This window comes from Myodes glareolus, chromosome 27 (genome assembly GCF_982192425.1).
Source record: "Myodes glareolus chromosome 27, mMyoGla1.1, whole genome shotgun sequence".
Taxonomy (NCBI): Eukaryota; Metazoa; Chordata; class Mammalia; order Rodentia; family Cricetidae; genus Myodes; species Myodes glareolus.
Window position 1 is genome coordinate 31,034,592 of NC_142052.1, and position 22,993 is coordinate 31,057,584.

A 22,993-nucleotide genomic window follows, 5' to 3' on the forward strand; every position below is an offset into this window, starting at 1 on the left:
GGGAGGTGCTCTTGCCACACAGGACTCACTAGCCATTCATGTACTCCAGGTGACCTGCCAGTCAGAAGCAGAGCAGGTCTCTTTCGGGCAGCTACCTTCAGTCTTGGCTTTGACGAGGAGCTGGTGCCAGTGGATCCTCCTGTTCTTGGGTGGAGTTGCTGTTGCAGAGAGATGATGAGCTGAGAACTTTTGCAAAATGGAGAAGCACAACAAGGTGAGTGAGGGAATGCTGTTTCCTGATGGGGAGAAGCGGAGGGCGAGGTTTGGAAGACACTATGGTTTTACCTCCATGGGTCTGGGTGGGAACCTGCCGCCATATTCTCTGTATTGTGAAGTTCCTCACGGTCCATGCTAACTCATGGGCCTGTCGGCAGGCCTCTATATAACTTTGCTCTATGACTTAATCTGCTTCAAGAGCATTGGGAGCAGCAGGAAGGTGGGTGTACAAACACTTTTCTAGTCAACTTCAACGGGGTTGATTCATTCATAGAATCAAGTTGCCAAACTCAGAGAAGCCTAGATTTTCCAATATCTTCTCAATATTGAGCACTTTGCATTTAAGCTTTAAATATAATCTCTATTTATATTTAAATTTGTGGAGGTTATCAAAGGCATCGCACGTGCTGGCTAGCACTCCACTACTGTACCATAATGTAGAAGAGTAGATTTGTTGATACAAAGGATTTACCAATGCTTCGGAAATAATTAAGGCTCACAAAGTAGAATTTAGCTGAGGGAGTACTGTGTCGAAAATACCCAAAAGCTAAGTATATGCGAATCAGGGCTGGTAGAGGTTAGGATGCTTGGGTATGCATTGTTCACCTGCAATATTTGTGCAAATATTTGGCTCGAACGCATTTCAAAGAAGCCATTACTGATTTAAAAAAATCGCTAGGCCCATCGAAATATCAATGAACAGGTTTCTAAACAGGCTGCTCAAGGAGGCATTACAAGGTCACAACCAACCTTATGGCCTGGTGTGCCTTAAAGTTCCAGTTTTCCTTTTGAGAAAAGCTTAGTTCTACCAGATGGGCAATATGACACCAGGTGACACATATTTGAAATGTAAAACACCATTGTGTGAAGGACTGGCCTGATCAATCAAGTCTTTCATTTTTGACCTCAGGCAGGGAGGAGGGATATTCTTGGGAGACCTAGTAACAGCCTGGGGCCTAAGCCTTGTGAGTTTCTCTAAGGACCTGATGTATTGATAATAAAACAGAGCTCCTTCTCTAAAAATAGGAAAGCCCCAAATAGTCTGATGCCAAGGCCTTTGTAGAGGGTTTGCTTTAGATCTGGACAACTCAACCTTTCCCACTATATGGAGCTATGGTTACCAGTACCAAGTTTGCTCTGAGCTTAGGAAGGATATCAAGATGTGCTATGCCGTGTACCCCTTGTGTAGAATTGTTAGACTAGGTTCCTAGTAAATTTGTCTCATTGTATGACAGTTTCTGCTGACTTCATATAATTCTTCCATTTCCCCCCAGGAAGTAGTATACAAAATGCTAGCTGTCATCTTTTTTGTTTGTTTGTTTGCTGTTGATACAGTGTTTTTCTGTGACAGTACTGACTGTCCTGGAACTCTGTAGACCAGGCTGGCATTGTATTCACAGAGAACCATGGGGCTCTTTATCCTGTGTCTCAGAATTAAAGGTGTGGACCACTGCTACCTGACAAGATGCTATTTTTCTTAAGAAGCTTACTATGCATGGAATATATCTTGTGCAACACCCCCTACCCTATCTCTTTTTATCTTTTACTTGTCCAGTCTGTCTCATCTCTTGTAACTTTCACCTTAGAACCCCATAAGTGAAGAATGGCCTGCTGTAACAGGTCACTGGTGTACTTAAGGAAATATTCTGGGAATATTTTTGCCTAAATAGCTAGACTGGCAAGTTGCTTGTTTCTATTTCATTTGTTCCAAGTATTATCTAGACTATGATCCTAAAAGAATCTTAAGGATAACAGCATATATTGAATGCAAAATCTGTCTATCCTGACTCTCCTTTGAGCATTGGCCAGAGATTGATGCATACCTTCAGTAAAGAGATTTTTTTTATTAAATTCCTAAATGTGCAAGGTGATTTCTCAGTGAAAAAAGGCATATTAATTCTAGAAGAGTTGCATTTTCATCCTGATAGAATTATTGTTTCTGAGACAATTTCGGTTATGTTGAATCAGGTGGCCTTTGTCCCTGTCTGGTGCTTCCCAGGCAGTGACCTTGATTGTCCTCTATTTTAAACCTTCAAAGTTCTTAAATGACTGTACCAATTCACAGTTTTAAAATTATGCATATGCAGGGCTGTTGTGGCACATGCCTTTAATCCCAGCACTCAGAAGGCTGAGGCAGGTGGATCTCTGTGAGTTCAAGGCCAGCCTGGTCTACAAGAGCTAGTTCCAGGACAGGCACCAAAGCTACTGAGAAACCCTGTCTCAAAAAACAAAACAAAACAAAACAAATTTTATGCATTTGAGCCATGCAGTTGACTGTCTAACACAGGTGGCTTAGCACATATTATTTTTTATCACCTGAGTTCAAACCTACACTCAAGTTGGGAAGTTAATAAATTTTTACTATTGCCAATCCATGGGATTTGACCTCTGTTTTTGTATATCACATGTACACATATTTAAGGCTTTTTCTCTCATGCACAAACATTCTCAAAATACATCAATATTTTGTTTTCAAAAGTGTGACTTATAAAGCAGTTGGAGTAAAGCAAGTTACTTTCCATGTACACTGAGTCTTTAAAAGTCTGTTCTCTTGAAATTTCTTTTAAAAAGTTTTAACTTCCTCACTCTGAAGCAGACTTAGGGGCAATCACCAATTGTAGGAAACAAAATGGTGTCTAAGTGATCCTAATAGATATAATTTTATTTTCCATAAGAGAATGAGATGCTTTCAGCAATTAAAACTATTTTCTGTAAAGTAAAAACATCAGAAGACTTCAAGTGAATATTGCAAATTTTGGTGAAACATCCCTTCTCACTGAACCCATTTTCTTTTATAGGTAAATGAGAGAACTGGAATGTACAGGATGTGTGATGGCCAGTTGTTTCTTGTAATTTGATTTTGATTATAATCTTGTAGTTCTTACTTAAGGAACCATAATATATATTTGCAGATCTGTGTTTGTGTCTTGCTTTGTCAATGGTCCATCTATATTGTTGATTTTAGCAATCATAATCTAATTATGTCATTCAATTTTTGAAAATGATGGACTTTCACCAATTTGTACTTAGAATATTTCTTATACTGTTTGGTGATAAACTGTTTTAGTTTTTTCTTCTTGGTCTTAGATGCTTGCTTCTAAGAATTTTATTTTATTTTTTCATTTATATTTTAATAATAAAGCTTGCCTGAATATCGTAAAGTAAAGCAGGCACCCTGGCCAGACTTACAGATGAGACAGTGCTGACACACACCTTTACTTCCAGTAGTCACACTAGTTTGTCCTAGATTCAAGTGTTGGTGTCTCACATATTTAATCCCAGCACTAGAGAGTTGCAGATGGGAAGTGACATGACTGGGCAGAGATGGCAATATAAGGTGGGAGGAGAGGAGCTGAGGATTGAGTGTTTCATAGAAACAGCCTTCAGTCTGAGGACTTATGGAGACAGGATACCCCATTTGATCTATCTAGTAGAGTTCATCTAGGGGTTTTCTGCGAGTGGATGCTGAAACTGAGAAAAAGTTAGACTGAGAGAAATGAAGACAGAAATATAGGTTAGACTGAGAGGAATGAAGGTCAATACAAAACAGCCCAAGTTTATTTCTCAGCCAGTGTATATACTAAGTACAGTCAAAAGGCAGAGCAAAGAGCAGTACAGTCAGCTCACCACCTCCATGCACTGTGCTTGGAGGCAGCTCAAACAGGTGCATTATCTGATTCAGCTAAGCAGCTACTAACCACTAACAAGGAGTGCCCCTGGTTGGCCTACACTAACCCAATTCTTCATAGAAAAAAATGTGCTCTTTCAACTAAGAAAAATGCTTTTTCTGTTGGCTTACACAGATATTACAGCCCCCAAGATTACTGGAAGAAGCACAGCAGGCATGCTTGAACTCAAATGACTTCTTCAAAGTCATTTAAGATCAAAAACACTGATGACTATTTATGCTTGATAGGTTGTGGGAAAAGGGAACACTTCTGCATTGCTGGTGGGAATGCAAGCTGGGATAACCCTTTTGGATGTCATTGTGGTGATTTCTCAGAAAATTAGGAAACAATCTTTCTCAAGACCCGCTAATACCACTTTTGTGTATATATCCAAAGGAGGCTCAATTGTGCCACAAGGACATGTGCTCAACTATGTTCATAGCAACATTGTTTGTCATAACCAATACCTGGAAAAAACCTAAATGCTCCTCGACTGAAGAATGGATACGGAAAATATAGTACGCTTACAAAATGGAGTACTACAGAGCAGAGAAAGATAATGACATCTTGAATTTTGCAGGAAAATGGATGGAGCTAGAAAATGTCATTTTGAGTCAGGTAACCCAGACACAGAAAGACAATTATCACATGTACTCACTTAGGCAGTTTTTAAACATAAAGCAAAGAAAACTAGCCTACAAACTCTAATCCCAGAGAATTTAGACAACAATGGTGACACTAATACAGACTTACATAGATCTAATCTACATGGGAAGTAGAAAGCAGAAAAAGACAAGATCTCTTGAGTGAATTGGGAGCATGGGGATCTTGGGGGGAGGGTTTTTGGGGAAAGGTAGAGGCAGGGAGGGGAGTAGAGAAAAATGTAGAACTCAATAAAAATCAATAAAATAGTCATTTAGCTACAACACTTTGGATTTACCTAGATAGGATAGATAATAAAATATTTTCTCAAAATTTACCAAATGGAAACGTTCATATTTATATTTGTACATAGTTATTGTGTATTTTATATATAGCTTTACTGTCTTAGTAAATCCTTCACTTTTTATTCAGACAAAAAGGGAAGATGTATGACATTTTGATCAAGGTCGCTTGGAGTCAGGACAGAGCTAATGACTACCAGACTGAAAATTACCATAGAGATTTGAGGACTTTGGCCAGGTAGAAGTCAGGGATATTAAGGCAGGTATGAGAGAAGATATGGACACTTTTTTGCAATGAGAAATTGAAGAGGTAGTAGTTACTTGTGGCTGATCAATTGGTTCTCTGATCATTCAAGTTCTTACCCTGCCATCTGACACCTGAGTTTTTATTTTATTTTAGTTCATTTTATTTTAGTTTAGTTTAATTTTTAGAACTGCCTGCCTCTGCCACCTGAGTGCTGGGATTAGAGACATGCACCACCACTGCCCGGTCTGAGTTTTTATTGATAAATATCAACTAAATTAATGCTTCAGTTGGGACAGAGCTATTAAAGTATACCTTTTGAAAATGAAGCCCCACTGGACATTGGTTGTGCATGCCTTTAATTCCAGAAATCGGGAGGCAGAGGCAGGTGGATTTCTGTGAGTTCCAGGTGTATTTCTGTGAGTTCCTGGTCAACTTGGTCTACAAGTGCTAGTTCCAAAACAGGCCCAAATGCTACAGAGAAACCCTGTCTCAAGGAACACAAAAAGATAACAAAAAAACAAACAAAAAATGAAGCCCCATGTACCTGAGAGAGAACCACAGGATTTGTCATTTGCTCTGCTGAATTTTCATTTTTCCTTGATCCAATCTTCCCTGATTTGTCCTCATTCCTCTCTCTCTCATTTGTCTTTTGTTTCTTTTTCTTTCACCTTGACTGCAGTGCTTCCTTCCACCATTTCTCTCAGTCCCACCTTTCCCCAAAATCTTTCTTCTTTGTTTATCTTTGAAAAGAGAAGGTCTTTCATGCATATCAATAAAACATGGGATCTTTTTAAAATTAGGGTTTCTGGTATTGTGATGAAACACCATGCCCAAAAAGGAAGATTGGGTGAAAAGGGTTTATTTGGATTATATTTCCATATTGTTGTTCACTATTAAAGCATACCAGGGAAGGAACTCAAGGAGGGTGGGATCAATTCGAGAATTGATGCAAATATGATGGGGGAGTGCTTCTTACTTTCTTACTTCACATGATTACTCAACCTCTCTTCTTATAAAACCCAGGACCAGCCCAGAGATGGCACAACTCTCAATGGGCTGTGCCTTCTGCCATTGATCAATAATTGAGAGAATGCCTCATTTCTAAATCTCATGGAGGCATTTTTTTCCTGAAGCTCCCTATTCTCTGATGTCTCAAGGACATTGTCTAGTAGACATGGAAAACCAGCCCATATACATGGTACAACAAGTTAAATTAAGACTATGCAGAAACCATGTCAAGCCAGGATATAGAGACTCAGTATGAGGAAAAGGGTTTTAAAAGTTATCAAATGAGTTAAAGTATATGCCACATATACACACCCAGTCTTAGGAGTCCCACAAAGCCCCAAAGTATGAACTAATATCATATGTGTGAGGCATTTAGTATAGGCCCCTATAGGATCAGGAGTCTCTGTGAGCACCAATGACTCCTGCTTAGTTGGTTCTCTGTGCTGTGTTATCCTAGGATCCTCAACCAAGGTGGGAGGTGGTTGCTATAGTACTTCATCCCCATTGCCAGCAGGGTCACCTTAGCTCCTCTTATTGTTTGACTGCCTGTGTCTGCTCCTGCTGCTTTCATTTCCTGGAGTAAGTCAGACTGATAACAATTGGATGAGGTACCATTCTATGAGTATAACATAATATTATTAGAAATCATTTCATGGACTTCCTTTTCCTATCGTGTTTGGTTCTATCATAGACCTGTAGTATAGTGAACTTCAGGTTCTTAGTCATCCAAGTAGTGGTAGGCATGGTCTCCCACTAAAGGAATGAGCCTGGAGTTTCACAAGTTATTTGTTTTTTACTCCTACAAGTTCTGAGGAACAAATACCTCAACATATCTTGCAAGCAGGAATAGTTGTAGATTGAAGTTATGGTTGCTGGGTTGGTGTCCCTGTCCCAATGTTGAAAACTTTGCCTGGTTAGAGAAGGCTCCACAGGGTTCTTATCCCCCTTTCCTAAAAGTCATTGCTAGGAGCATTTTCATACAATCTAATGAGTATTTACTGTACTAGATATCATACCAGCTCCCAAATATGCCCCAATGCCTGCAGTTTTCCCCTTTCTCCCTATATCCAAGCACCCCAATCCTGATTTCTCCTGTTCCCTTCCCCATCCACCCCCATTCAATCCAGAAGACCTATTCTAGTTTGTCTTTCAAGGGAGATCCATGTATCTCCCTTGAGCCTTTGTTGTTAATTAACCTCTCTGTGTCTGCAGATTGTAGCATTATTATCTTTTACTTTACAACTAATATTAATGTATAAGGGAGTTCTTACCATTTTTGTCATTTGTGTTTTGGTTACCTCACTCATAATAATGTTTTTTTTGTATTCTTTCATTGAGCTGCAATTTTATAATGACCCTGTCTATAACTGGTTAATAATTTATTGTATAAATGTACCACGTGATTCTATGCATGTATTGGTTGAGAGACATTGACATCTAGGTTGTTTCTGTCTATTAGGAATAAAGCCTAATAGCTTTATTATCAACACAGCTGAGCAAGTGTTCTTGTGGTAGATGACTGCAAACTTCAATCAACGTAGATTCTTTAGGTCTCTCTTAACTTTAAAAAAGAAGTAAAAATAGTATTTGTCAAATAAAAATAAAAAATGCTTTGGAAAAGATGTTTTGTATTTGTTTCCATGGGAAACAAGAGACTGTAGATTTGTTCCAGTTTGATCAGAGCATAGCCCTTGATTCTTGACAGCTGTATTTCCAGCCTTTTAGATTTTTTTCCTGAGACTAGCTATTTTATCTGACATAAGTGGCTTTGGTCCCAGTCTTTTCCTCTCCAGGGCAATGACTTTGTCCTATATTATACCGTCAAAATATTAAATTAAATGATTCTACAATGTTAGAGTTTCATAGCTATACATTTATGTCATAAAATTGAATATCTGTTGCTGGAAAAGGAAAAGCATTTGCATGTAGAGAGTGGTTTCTACCTTCAGACCAGAAAAGAAGCAACAGTTTTGAGAGTACACTGCCAAGGGAAACAGGGCTACTGGAGTTACAATTATGAAAGAGGAACTGATTGTAATGGGGAGCAATTTCATTATTTTCCAGCATGCATTAACTGATTTCTCTTTAGTGAAGACAGACCAGACTGGTAGGTGCACTCTTTGGGAAGATCAACTTGCACCAAAGGATACTGAATTTTCAATTAGGCATCTTTCCTAGGCCAATATGTTGAATCATGCTGGACACAGTTATGTCATCTGAGAGATTTGAGAAAATGGTTATTGAGAGCAACTCTCAGAGTCATGTTACAAATCTCAGCAGCCAGCAAGTACATATGGATAAAATTAATGAATCTCTTATTAATAATTTTCCTTCTTCTAGAGAAGGTCCTACTCTTTTTTGAAGTCAACATAACTAAGATTTTTTGTCTTACAAATACATTACTTTTATTATTTTAAAGTATCATCTTATTGGCATTATTTTTAACATTTTCTTTAAGTGCATTACTACTCTTATCTCCATTTGTTTGTTTTCTCCAATGTTTCTAGGTCATTTAATAATTTCATTCCATTTTCCTCTAGTGTTGTTGATGATTGATTTCAGTTTGGAGTAATATCTCCTGTAGCTGAAGCTTGTCTCATAGTAAGTAATTTAGAATTACTTTGAAAACCTCATCTCACCTCTGCTGCCCAGCACTGCAACTGCTTCAAGACTGCAACTTGACAGATCAGTGATAATGATTAAATGAACCAGACAATGAGTGGCCATTAGTATTTCTGTCTGATTTTTGGACATATAATTGAATCAGGACCTCTGCAAGAGTTGTTTTCCCTGACCACCTTTGAAGCTGATGTAGAGATATTGCAGAAAGAGAAGGGCAGAAAAGAAAGGGAGAAATTTCCTACTTCAGCGTTAGTTGAGATGAGTAATGTAGAGTCATGTAAATAACATTTGATGATCCATAAATTTTCTGATTGACCATTTCTTGGGGTCCATAGAGCAACACATTCAGTAATCCGGATAAAGGACATAAAGGTCTGATTTTATCATGAAATCAATCTGCATACAGGACTGACTTTATTATGAATTTGAATTACTGTAATTACACTATTTCAACCAGTATAGAAAGTCTGGGTAAAATGGTGTGACCTTGCCTAACAGGGCCATTAATTTTGTGGTTTAAGATGTATAGCCTCAGAAACAGGATGTGAGTAATTCTTGGTTTTCTCTCATACAAACCCCTAGTCTCTGGAACACATGGCCATGATAAGTGTTTCCATTGTTCAAAATAATTTTTGAGATTATGATTCCATAATGTCCATAGTCTATTTCCTGCCTACAGGCTGTACCATTGACTTCTCATTGTTTTCTTATTCATGGCCTGTTTTTCCTTAGCAACAGTTACACACTAACAACAGTTACTGTTTGCATGTGACCTGTTTTTTTGGGGGGGTTGCTTTCTAGTTATGAAGCAAAGGGTTGGCTGAACTGGACAATCAATGTGCATTGGAATTTGTGCACAAAGAACTGTGTTCATTGGGATAGGAGAAGGAGCAGGAAGTGCTCTAGGAATACTAAAGGACTTTTAAACTGAAATTCATATTTCCCAGATTAGGGTCCTGTATAACCCTGAGGTGGAAAGGCTGAGTTTGGAAGACTTCTTTAGCCTGACATGTAAATTCTGATAACCCAGTAGTGGGAAGGGCTGCTCTTGGGAGTCTAATCTGGGCAGTCTTACCTAACATGGGACCCTGGGAAGGCATACCAGTTGCATGTACCTTACAGATTCTTTACAGGTTTCTCCTCTGGCTCTTCTTTAAGGAACTGTGAGGGAGACCAGAAGTCATACCATAGTTGATATATAATGTCCATATGTATATGTGTTGCTTTTATTGATTGACGAATAAAGCTGGTTTGTCCCATGACTTAAGAGGGTAAAGCGAGGTAGGAAGTCCGAACAAAGAAAGTAGGCAGAGTCTAAGAGATGCCATGTAGCCACTGAAGGTGAAAAATGACAAAACATTACATGTAAGCCACAGCATCATGGTGATACATAGTCGAACAGATATCGATAAATTTAACATGTAAGATCTAACTAGGAATATGCAAGAGGTATTGACCAAAAACTGTTGTCATTATATAGTTTGTGTGTAATTATTTGGGTCTGGGCAGACAGAAGATGAAAGTGTAGTCCCTGTTTACATTATAGCACCCAATGTTTGGCATCATACATTCACATAAAACCTAAGGCTTAAAACAAGGGGTTCTAAAAGCACAAAAATGGGAATCAATTCAAACTTTCCATTACAAAAATGTTCCTTATGAGAAAATGATTACAGATACACAGTAAAGGACTCTGTATCGGTCATAGTCTCTTTGATAAATTTCCATGGCCTTAAGACAGAATGGATAAATATAGACAGAATCATAGATTCAAAAATTGTTTAAGGATATTATACTGAAGTTCTTAAATCAAGATAAACAAATAAAGCAAAAATGGGCATTGAAAAGATGGAAAATACACAAATAGTCTAGGTTACATATATTATTTTACTTTCTTTGATATTCTGACTGCAGAAAGACATTTAATTTGGGGGCAGCTCTGGTAACCCCACATATACTTTAAAGGTAGCCTGACCTCAAAATTTGAGTCTAAGGGCTTGTTACTATGGAAAAGAGGTTTTTTGTTGCCACAGACCTTCTGGGCTAATCATTCTGGGTTTTTTGATTGAGTCAAAATCTATGTAGTTATTATTTTTCTTACTTATAGTGAAATGTAAATGAGATATAAAAGTTTAGACTCACAATGATAGAATACATGATAGTCTTTACCTTAATTTGGCAAATATAAATTAACTAAATATTGAAACTATAATTCTTGTTTGATAATGATTTTGTAAATATAATATTTATTATGTTAAAATTAAAACCTTCCTTTTAAGATAGACAGAAGCAGGAAGATGATGGGGATGTCCTTCTGTATAAATCTTGCTTTATTGGTAGATGAATAAAACTGCTTTGGCCAATGGCTTCGAAAGTAAAACCAGATGGAAAATCTAAACAGACATAGAGAGAGAAAATTGGTAGAGTCAAAGAGATACTACATAGCCACTGAAGGATAAAGATGCCAGAATAAAGATGTCACAACCTTCTGGCAAGACATAGATTCATAAAAGTGGGTTTATTTAAGATGTAAGAGCTAACTTGGAATATGCCAGAGCTATTGGTTATACAGTGATGTAATTAACATATTTTTGTGTGATTACTTTAGTGTTGCATATGGGAACTAAAAACAAACAGTGTGTTGAGTATATGTATGGTACTATAAGCCTTCCTTGAAACAGGATTCCTCCACCAGAGAATTATTCATCTGTTGGAGTAACATCTCAACTTTAATGGCTATCTGCTGTAACTCAGAAAAAGCAATTAACACCATTAGCTATCAACATTGGTTCAAGTGTAGTAATGTCCATCACAACTTAGAAGTCAAATCTAGGGATGACAACCTATGTTGCCCTTGTTCTGAAAATAAGAAAGATGCTACACACCAATATGTGGGTGATAGTAGCTGTAGGGTTGGTTGGGGATTGTGCATGATAATGTAGGGAGTGTGTTAGTACCATGGACTGGTGGACTGCCTCCCTGTTCTTCTGGCTCAGGTGATGTGCCTATGAGCAGAGATTTTCTGCTTGAATTTGGGGCTGGAACACAACTGTATTCCTCTTTTTCAGAATGGGAGTTTATCCTCTGCCATTGCATGCTTGAAATCCCTAATTTGTTACTTGGATTTTCAAGATATGTCAGTCAAGAGATTGGCTTGAATGTCAGAATTTTTTATTATTATTATTATTATTTCAGATTTTTTTTTTGATATTTGTGCTATATGGGCTATTACAGATTATGAGGATCAAAGAACTCAGACAAAATGCATTTTCATTTCTTTCTTTTCCTTTTTATTTATTCTTCTGTCAAACAATACGTGTTAACTGCAGCTGCTACTTCCTCCACTCTTCCCAGTTTTCCCCAATGCAAATTTCCCCAGATCTACTGCTATTCCTTCATTTACATAAAATAGCAGGCCTCCAAGGGATACCAAAGAAACACATCATAAAAAGGTGTAAAAAGACTAGGTAAAAAAACCTTTATCAAAAATGGAAAAGGCAAACCAATAGAAAGAAAGGGGTCACAAGAACTGTCAGGAGTCAGAGACACCAAGACACTGGTTACCCAGTGCGGCATGACCTCTTATACTATATATGCTGATGTAAAGCATGCATCGGGACTCTCTTTTCTAGCTGTGGAATTCAGTTTCTGATCTCCATACAAGCAGAGTATTCTGATTTGTGAGTCTACCCCTAAATAGATATACATCTATTTCTCAATTCTGAGCTAGTGTTGGATTTCTTTTAAGTGTCATTTTTCAAGAATCATTAAATGTGAATTGTTGAAGTTTTTTTGAGAAAGTAATTTTATTAAATTATAAAAGTTTCCATTTCCGCCCCTCCTCCCAACAACCTCCCACTCCCCCCACTCCCTCTCCTCCTCCCTCTACATCCCTAAGAGCAGTCAGGGTTTCCTGCCCTGTGGGAAGTTCAAGTTCCTCCCCTCTCCCTCCAGGTCCAGGAAGGTGAGTATCCAAAAAGACTGGATCCCCAAAATCAAGTATATGCAGAGGAAACAAGTCCCAGTGTCATTGTCAATGGCTTTTCAGACAGACTCCGGGCCAGTCACATTCAGAGAATCTGGTGGGATCACATTCTCGTTCAGTCCCAGTCCAACTGGCCTTGGTGAACTCTCATTAGATCAGTCTCCTTGTATCAGTGAGTGATCGCACCCCTCGCAGTCCTGAATTCCTTTTTCATGTTCTTCCTCCTTCTGCTCCTCATTTGGACCTTGGGGGACTCAGTCCAGTGCTTCAATATGGGTCTCCGGCTGTAACGAATCCATCGTCGGATGAAGGTTCCCTCTGGTCTTGCCGTCTTTGCTCACGTTCTCTTTCCTTCTGCTTCCCGTTTGGACCTAGGGAGTTAAGTCCAGTGTTCCAATGTGTGTCTCTGTCTCTATCTCCATCCATCGCCAGATGAAGGTTCTATGGTGATAAGCAAAATATTCATCAGTATGGTTATGAGCCAAGGCCGGTTCAGGCACCCTCTTCTCTGTCCAGAGAACAATCTGGGGATCTCTCCTTGGACCTGGGATCCCATTTATAGTCAAGTCTCTTGTAAACCCTAAAATGACTCCCTTAGTTGAAATATATTCTTCCCTGATCCCATATCCATCCTTCCTCCCTCCCCCCATCCCAGTCCACTGAGCTTTCCCCATTCCTCCCCTACTCCCTTCTCTCTAACCCTCTCCCCTTCCAACAACCCTCCCACCCCCACATGCACCCGAGGTTACCTGGTACTCTTGTCTATTTCCAATATCCAGGAGGATAGCTACATGATTTTCATCAGGTTCACCTTCTTATTTAGCTTCTCTAGAATCACGAATAATAGGCTCAAAGACCTTTAATTACGGTTAGAATCCATTTATGAGTGAATACTTACCATATTCCTCTTTTTGGGTCTGGCTTACCTCACTCAGTAAAGCGTTTTCTATGTCCATCCATTTGCATGCAAAATTCAAGATGTCATTGTTATTTATCGCTGAGTAAAACTCTAATGTGTATATGTTCTACACCTTTTTTAACCATTGTTCTATTGAGGGGCACCTAGGTTGTTTCCAGGTTCTGGCTATTACAAATAGTGCTGCTATGAACATAGTTGAACAAATGCTTTTGTAGTATGTTAGGGCATCTCTTGGCTATTACAAATAGTGCTGCTATGAACATAGTTGAACAAATGCTTTTGTAGTATGTTAGGGCATCTCTTGGGTATATTCCCAAGAGTGGAATTGCTGGGTCCTGAGGGAGGTTGACTCCCAGTTTCCTGAAAAACCGCCACACTGATTTCCACAGTGGCTGCACAAGTTTGCATTCCCACCAACAATGGATGAGTGTTCCCCTCATTCCACATCCTCTCCAGCATAGGCTATCATTGGTGTTTTTAAGTTTGGCTATTCTGACAGTTGTAAGATGATATCTCAAGTTGTTTTGATTTGCATTTCCCTGATCGCTAAGGAGGTTGAGCATGACCTGAAGTGCCTTTTGGCCATTTGAAGTTCATCTGTTGTGAATTCTCTGTTCAGTTCAGTACCCCATTTTTTAATTGGGTTAATTAGAGTTTTAGTGTCTAGTTTCTTGAGGTCTTTGTATATTTTGGAGATCAGACCTTTGTCTGATGAGGGGTTTGTGAAGATCTTCTCCAAGTCCGAAGGTAGCTCTTTTTGTCCTACTGACAGTGTCCTTTGCTTTACAGAAGCTTCTCAGTTTCAGGAGGTCCCATTTATTCATTGATTCTCTTATTGTCTGTGCTCCTGGGGTTCTGCTTAGGAAGTGGTCTAATGTGCTATATCTTGTAGACTACTTCCCACTTTCTCTTCTATCAGGTTCAAAGTGGACGGATTAATGTTGATGTCTTTAATCCATTTGGACCTGAGTTTTGTACATGGTGATAGATATGGATCTATTTTCATTCTTCTACAGGTTGACATCCAGTTATGCCAGCACCATTTGTTAAAGATGCTATCCTTCTTCCATTGTATACCTTTAGCTCCCTTGTCAAAAATCAGGTGTTCATAAGTTTGTGGGTTAATACCTGGGTCTTCGATTTGATTCCATAGGTCGACTTCTCTGTTCTTATGCCAATACCAAGCTGTTTTCAATACTGTTGCTCTGTAATAGAGTTTGATGTCAGGGATGGTAATGCCTACAGAAGTTCCTTTATTGTATAAGATTGTTTTGGCTATCCTGGGTTTTTTTGTTTTTCTATATAAACTTGATTATTTTTCTCTCAAGGTCTGTAAAGAAGTTTGATGGGATTTTGATGGGGATTGCATTGAATCTATAGACTGCTTTTGGTAGAATTGCCATTTTTACTATGTTGATTCTCCCAATCCAAGAGCAGGGGAGGTCTTTCCATTTTCTGGTATCCTCCTCAATTTCTTTCTTCAAGGACTTAAATTTCTTGTGAAATAGGTCTTTCACTTCCTTGGTTAGAGTTACCCCAAGATATTTTATGCTATTTGTGGCTATCATGAAAGGTGACGTTTCTCTGATTTCCCTCTCTGCTTCTTTATCCTTTGTGTATAGGAGGGCAACTGATTTTTTGGAGTTGATCTTGTATCCTGCCACATTACTAAAGGTGTTTATCAACTGTAGGAGTCTTTGGTAGAGTTTTTGGGGTCGCTTATGTACACTATCATATCGTCTGCAAATAACGAAAGTTTAACTTCATCCTTTCCAATTCGAATCCCCTTGATCTCCTTATGTTGTCTTATTGCTATTGCTAGAACTTCAAGCACTATATTGAAGAGGTATGGAGAGAGTGGACAGCCTTGTCGTGTTCCTGATTTTAGTGGAATGGCTTTGAGTTTCTCTCTGTTCAATTTGATGTTGGCTGTCGGCTTGCTATATATTGCTTTTATTATATTTAGGTATGATACTTGTATACCCAATCTCTCCAACACCTTTATCATAAAGGGGTGTTGAATTTTGTCAAATGCTTTTTCGGCATCCAATGAAATGATCATATGGTTTTTTTCTTTCAGTTTATTTATATGATGGATTACATTGATAGATTTGCGTATGTTGAACCAGCCCTGCATCTCTGGGATGAAGCCCACTTGATCATAATGGATAATTTTTCTAATGTATTCTTGGATTCAGTTTGCCAGTATTTTATTGAGTATTTTTACGTCAATATTCATAAGTGAGATTGGTCTGTAATTCTCTTTCTTGGTTGTGTCTTTGTGTGGTTTTGGTATCAGGGTAACTTTAGCTTCATAAAAAGAGTTTGGCAATGATTCTTCTGTTTCTATATTGTGAAATACATTAAGGAATATAGGTATTAGCTCTTCCTGGAAGTTCTGGTAGAATTCTGCATTGAAAACATCTGGTCCTGGGCTTTTTTTGGTAGGGAGATTTTTGATAACAGCTTCTATTTCTTCATGGCTGACATGTCTATTTAGATTGTTTACCTGGTCTTGGTTCAACTTTGATATATGGTACTTATCTAAAAAAATGTCCATTTCTTTTACATTTTCCAACTTTGTGGCATATAAACTTTCGTAGTAAGATCTAATGATTCTCTGAATATCCTCTGTGTCTGTGGTTATGTCCCCCTTTTCATTTCTGATCCTATTAATTTGCATGTTCTCTCCCTGCCGTTTGATTAATTTGGATAGGGGTTTGTCAATCTTGTTGATTTTCTCCAAGAACCAGCTTTTTGATTCATTGATTCTTTGGATTGTTTTCTGTGTTTCTATTTTTTTGATTTCAGCCCTCAGTTTGATTATTTTCAGTCTTCTACTCCTCCTGGGTGAATCAGCTTCTTTTTTTTCTAGAACTTTCAAGTGTGCTGTTAAGTCTCCAATGTGTGCTTTCTCTGTTTTCTTTAATTGGGCACTTAGTGCTATGAACTTTCCTCTTAGCACTGCTTTCATAGTGTCCCATAGGTTTGAGTATGTTGTGTCTTTATTTTCATTAAATTCAAGGAAGACTTTAATTTATTTCTTTATTTCTTCCTTGACCCAGGGGTGATTCAGTAGTTGACTGTTCAACTTCCATGAGTTTGTTGGATTCTTGGGGGTAGCACTGTTGTTGAATTCTAACTTTAATCCATGGTGGTCTGACAAGACACAGGTGGCTACTAATTTTTTTTTGTATCTGTGGAAGTTTGCTTTGTTACCCAGTATGTGGTCAATTTTCGAGAAGGTTCCATGAGCTGCAGAGAAGAAGGTATATTCTTTCCTATTTGGTTGGAATGTTCTATAGATTTCTGTTAAGTCCATTTGATTCAATACCTCCAATAATTCTCTTATTTCTCTGTTAGGTTTCTGTCTGATTGACCTGTCCATTGGTGAGAGAGGAGTGTTGAAGTCTCCTACTATTAGTCTCTGTGGTTTGATGACTGCCTTGAGTTCTAGAAGTGTTTCTTTTACATAAGTAGGAGGCTTTATATTAGGGGCATAGATATTCAGGATTGAGACTTCCTCCTGATGAATTGTTCCTGTTATGAGTATAAAATGTCCGTCTCCATCTCTTCTGATTGATTTTAGTTAGAAGTCAATTTTGTTGGAAATTAGAAAGGCCACACCTGCTTGTTTCTTAGGTCCGTTTGCTTGAAAAACCTTTTCCCAACCCTTTACTCTGAGTAGATGTCTGCCTTTGTGGTGGAGTTGTGTTTCTTATAAACAGCAGAATGTTGGATCCTGTTTTCGTATCCAATCTCTTAGTCTGTGCCTTTTTATAGGTGAATTGAGTTCATTAATATTAAGTGATATTAATGACCAGTGGTTGTTGACTCCGGTTATTATTATTTTTTGTTTGTTTGTTTAATAGAGTTTGTATATGTCCCTTCTTTGAGTTAAGCTCGTGAAGGGTTGCTAGATGTCTGAGTTATTGTAGGCAGTGTTGGCATTGTTGGATTCCTTGGGTTGCGATTTTCCTTATATTACTTTCTGTAAGGCTGGGTTTGTGGCTACGAATTGTTTAAATTTGTTCTTATCCTGGAATATTTTGTTTTCTCCATTGATAGTGAATGATAGCTTGGCTGGGTATAGTAGTCTGGGTTTGCATCCATGGTCTCTTAGTTTCTGCAGTACCTCTATCCAGGACCTTCTGGCTTTCATGGTTTCCATAGAGAAGTCCGGTGTAAGTCTGATAGGTTTACCTTTATAAGTTACTTGACCTTTTTCCCTTGCAGCTCTTAATATTCTTTCTTTAATCTGTATGTTTTGTGTTTTGATTATTATATGGTGAGGGGATTTTTTTTTTGATCAAGTCTATTCGGTGTTCTGTATGCTTCTTGAACTTTCATAGGAATATCATTCTTTAGGTTGGGAAAATTTTCTTCTATAATTTTGTTGAATATATTTTCTGGGCCTTTGATCTGCAATTCTTCTCCTTCTTCAATCCCTATTATTCTTAGACTTGGTTTTTTTTTTTTTATTGTGTCCCAGATTTCTTGAATGTTTTGTGATGAGAATTTGTTGGATTTGCCATTTTCTTTGATCAGAGCATTTATTTTCTCTATGGTATCTTCAGACTCTGAGATTCATTCTTCCATCTCTTGTATCCTATTGGTTATGCTTGATTCTGTAGTCTCTGTTTGTTTACCTAGATTTTCCATATCCAGCCGGCCCTCGTTTTGTGTTTTCTTCATTGCCTCCATTTCAGTTTTCAATTCTTGAACTGTTCCCATTACCTGTTTGATTGTTTTTTCTTGGTTTCCCAGTGTATCATTCACGGATTTACTCATTTCTTCGAACTTTTTGTTATACTTCTCATCCATTTCTTTACTCATTTCTTCAATCTTTTTATTGTACTTCTCATCCAGTTCTTTAAGAGAGTTATTCATATCCTGTTTAAGGGACTCTATTGCTTTCATAATGGCACTTTTTTCCACTTCTTCTGAATTAAGAGGTTCAAGTCCTTCTATTGTAGGATCATTGGGATCTGGTGTTTTCATGTTGTTTTTTAGATTGTTGGAGGAGTTCTTGCCTTGGCGTCTGCCCATCTCTTCCTTCAAATGCTCTCTATTGGATCATCTGGTACCGGGTTAGGTTCCCTTGAAGGGCAGGGACTTCACTGACAGAAGGCCTACCTTTCCTCAGGCAGTCTATTGAAACAAGGCACTCCCTCCTGCCGGGTTGCACTCACAGCCCAGGCCCAGCGTGCAAGGGAGCTGCTCTGGGGAGATCTTGTGGCCCCAGGGGGAAGGGGGAAGAAAGGAAGGTGTACCTGGATATAGGCTGGGATGGGATTCGGGAGAACTCAGCAGGGTGGAGCCACCACTGCAGGGTGACCAGAAAGTCGAGGGGGTCAGGGAAAGTCTGAATTCCTCCTTGCCGAAGCCCTCTGGCCAGGAGCAAACTCACCCCTCCTCCAATGAATGTCTGCTAGAAGTTCACTGCTTCTTGCTGGCCAGGAATATGGCTGAGCTGACACAGGGCCCGCCTGTCCTCAGGCAGGCTATTAAAGCACAGGAACTGCCCCTGCCGGACTGTGCCCACAGCCCAGGCCCAGCGTGCAAGGGAGCTGCTCTGGGGAGATCTTGTGGCCCCAGGGGGAAGGGGGAAGAGAGGAAGGTGTCTTGCTGAAGTTTTTAAATGCATTTTTTTCTGTTTTTGAGCATGAACCAATAGTGACTGGGTTCAGAATGTACTTGAATGAACTAACAACCTCTCAGAAAAGATCATGTATTTGAACAAGTTTCTCTTTTTAGTGGTATTCTTTCAATTTCCTGTGAATCTTTGGTAGGAGAAGCCTTGCTAGATAAAATTCCTCATTGTATGTGATCAGTTTCAATCCTTCATGTAATTTCCTGTAATTTATATCCCCTGTGTTGTGCTTCACATTAATCAGCCAACTTGCTACTTATACTGAAATGCTTTTTCCTTCACTATAGGTTTGTTCTCTAAATCACATAAGATGTAGCAGAAACAGTTGCTATTTAGTGCTAAGGGGTTTGGTAACCTGCTGTATTAATTGTTTTGTGGGCTTATCTAAGTAGTCCTTGCTGTGTGGCTCCAAATTCCTCAAGGAAGTGGGAGACATCATTTCTGTCTCTATTTGCTTTTATGTTGTTGTATGATGTCCCTGGAATGTAGCATTTTTTCATGTCAAGTATAAGCTGCTGTGCTTTGCTTCATGCTTATCTTGAATTTAAAAATTTGACAGAGGGTGTCACTCTGATTTCCAGGGTGCCATGTATTCATGACATTAATACTGCTTGAGTATTCTGAGTCATTAATTGCAGTTGCATGAAATTCTTCCTGCTTGTTAGGCTTGCTTAGATTTTTTAAAATGAGTATGACTATTTTATATGTCTGCATGGATGTGCGCCAAATGGGTACCTGGTCATCAGAGTGATCAAAGGGTCTCATAAATCCTGACCATGGAAAAATGGAAAGTTGTGATACCATGTAAGTACTGGCAAATGTGTTCACCTCCATGCAATCCTAGCAAGAGTTCTATATTATTCTTCCCTCTCTCTAGCTATGTGTTGGTTATTCATGACCAACATTTATATTTCTATTGTTTTCATCTGTTCATCCGTAACTTTTTTTAAACAGACAGTTCTTTTTTCTACAGAATATTCCTGGTATTGCAGTTTATATTAGAGGACTTTAGGGATCTGGAAGATGAATACAGACCTGGAGTGAGAACAACCGTTTGTAGGAACTTCAGCAAAAACCTTTCAGTTTTTCTGTCCCATTGTTTGTTACATTGAGATTTGCAATGGAGACAGGGTCTTAATGTGTACAGCCACCTCTCCTGGACCTGATTGCATAGACTTGACTGACATTCAACTAGGAGACAAATATACCCACCTCTGTTTTGTGAGTGTTGTGGTTAAAGGCACAATACATCAATACACACAGCTTGTTCATCTTTTTTTCCTTTCTCAGTCAGTCATTTTTTAGACACTTTTCTCATGCACACTATGTATTGTTGATCTTTTTCCTTGTCTCTCCCTGTTAACAGACATTGCTCTTATGAGGCAAAATCGCATTCAAAGTGTAGAGGAATGACAGAATTTACTCTCCTTTTCCATTTTCTTCTAAAGTGACTACCTATGTCATGGAATAAGAATAAGGGACACCAGAATCATACAACTATACTGTCAAAGAAGAATGCATTTCCAATGCATGCTTACATTGTACAAATGTATGGTATATTTTAGAAGGCAGTGACCTATGATGATGTCCTTATCAACTTCACTCAGGAAGAGCGGGATTTGCTGAATCCTTCCCAGAAGAATCTCTGCAAAGATGTGATGCTGGAGACCTACAGGAACTATAGGTAAAAATGAATTTACTTCATATTTAAAAATAGGGAGACAACTTTTTTTGGTTTATGATGTTGTTCTGTAATTTGATTTAGAAAGAAGAATGAAGTGAATAATGCGGTCATAGTTCTTATGTTCACTTCAGATAATAAGCTAAATGTTGCATAATGTTAAATAATATAACATACATATTCTGGTCCTGTATTTTAGGATGCATTTGGGAAGACCATAACACTGAAGAACATTGGCAAGGTTCTAGAAGACATGCAAGGTAATTTTCTTGTGCAAGTTGATAACAGTGTGCCTCTGATGAGTTTCTAATGTGTCCTGGAACATTAGTGAAAAGCAACAGTGTAAATAAGCACAGCTTTAAGTGCATTGATGGTTATTAAATTCTCACAAATCCATATACCTAAATTCCATGTATATGAATTGCATTTTCAAGACAGTGACTTAAGAAAAAGTCAAGGAAGCAATGCCTAAACAGATATTACCATTTGAGTTATAGCACCATGACAGCTATATTATAGATCTGCCAATCATTTATTTCTTGCTACTCATGATGCAAAATGTATACACATTTCAGTGATGATAGGTATATCTGCAAAACTTTCTCCTAAATCAAAAGCCCATGGTAAATCTTACATTATTCATATACTTTTTGGGATTGTGCTAAGTTTAGTTAAAGCAGCATTAGAGTCAAGGGTCAAGGGGCCGTTGTTGTGGAGAAACCTTAATATCTATACCTCAATGCTGTGAGGAACAGCAAGTCAAATCATGAGAATTCATTGTGGAAATATTTCATTCACAGTTATTCCTTACTATATGTATCATGTGACTCTTGATGCAAGCATATGAGCAAAGGGATATGGAAAGATTTCACACACCTCTTATTTATGAACAATTAGAAGATAACCAGTAGTTCCCATGTAGAGTATACTTGCTGAATTTGATTCAAGAATACAAGTAACTGGTTTTCTACCATCACAATTAATACATCAAAAAACTCACATTACAAAAAATCCCCATGATTTGTGCAAATTCATCTGTGTCTCTTAGTTCACTTAGCAAGTGTAATATGATTCACAGTATAGTATAATTTATCAATGCAGTAAAAGTGGTAAAGCTCTCAGTGTATCCAGTTCTCTTCAAAATTGTGCAAAATGTCATATAAAAATGTTTCTGTAAAGGTGAAAAGGTAAACCATGAAACAAAGAGATTTACAATCACACATATTTTTCCAGATGCAAAATGACCCCTAATGAAAGAATGAAACATTATTTTAAAGAAAGTTATAAAATCTTAATAATTGATTTCTCTTTACAATTGGAAAAAATTATGAAATTAATTCATATAGATATGACATTCAACTGTGTATTGAATATGGTAAAGCTTTTACATTTGCCAATTATCCTTGAAGGATTGAAAGAAATCTAACTGGAGAGAAACATTCAGTATATATTCACTCTGCAAAAGCCTGGTCTTATGACACTCACCTTCTTAGGAATGGATATGCACATTTTGGAGAACAACAATATGAAATTAAGCAATGGGGAAAAGTCTTTGCTTATCACAGTGATCTTCAAATGCCTAAAAGAAAACACAGTGGAGAGAAACCCTGTGAATACAGTCAAGGTGATAAAGACATTTTTCTTTATGAGACTCATCAAATTTATAAAAGAACACATATTGGAGGGATACTGTATGAATATAATCTTTGTGGTAAAGTCTTTGCTGATCACAGTAGTCTATGAAACCACAAAAGAACACTTACTGGAGAGAAAACCTATGAATGTAATCAGTGTGGTCTTTGCCAGGCACAGTTATCTTCAAAGACACAAAAGATCACATACTGGAGAGAAACCCTATGAATGTAATCAGTGTGGTAAGGCCTTTGCCCAACATATTCATCTTCAAAATCATAAAAGAACACATACTGGAGAGAAACCCTGTCAATGTAACTAGTGTGGTAAGGTCTTTGTCAGGCACAGTTATCTTCAAAGACATTAAAGATCACATACTGGAGAGAAACCCTATGAATGTCATCAGTGTGGTAAGGCA

At 38.1% G+C, this 22,993-nt stretch overlaps 1 protein-coding gene across 2 annotated transcripts in view; it reads right to left on the reverse strand.

Moving 5' to 3' along the window:
* Positions 1 to 22,523, reverse strand: part of LOC148117665 (zinc finger protein 431-like) — a 65,133-nt gene extending 42,610 nt beyond the window's left edge. For both annotated transcript variants that reach the window (XR_015736798.1, XM_087902267.1), the window contains exon 1: positions 22,429 to 22,523. The gene's annotated coding sequence lies outside the window, so the exon portion shown is untranslated. The remainder of the gene's footprint in view (positions 1 to 22,428) is intronic.
* Between the last annotated feature and the right edge of the window lie 470 nt (positions 22,524 to 22,993).